We start from the raw sequence: 306 nt of genomic DNA on the forward strand, positions 1-306 counted from the left end.
TCAAACCAACATTTTTCTCACCCCACTTATATCTATCTATGCTTATTTATAGATTCATAACATTTGTTGTGAACCAGCAACCTTTTAGTCAATGGCCATTTGGTTCCTAAAATGATATAAATAGGCCGTAAAGTACATGGGAATTACAGCGATACGTGAAAGAGCAGCTGTGGACGGCCAGCCTTTAAACACTGTTATCTTGGGAAATAAATGCACGATATCAAAGTTAATTTTCTCTTATCAGGAAGCTCTGAGATCCCACACAAAGTAAGTATACATTACGTTGAATGCATAAGAGAAAAAACA

Source organism: Penaeus monodon, chromosome 33 (assembly GCF_015228065.2).
Source record: "Penaeus monodon isolate SGIC_2016 chromosome 33, NSTDA_Pmon_1, whole genome shotgun sequence".
Taxonomy (NCBI): domain Eukaryota; kingdom Metazoa; phylum Arthropoda; class Malacostraca; order Decapoda; family Penaeidae; genus Penaeus; species Penaeus monodon.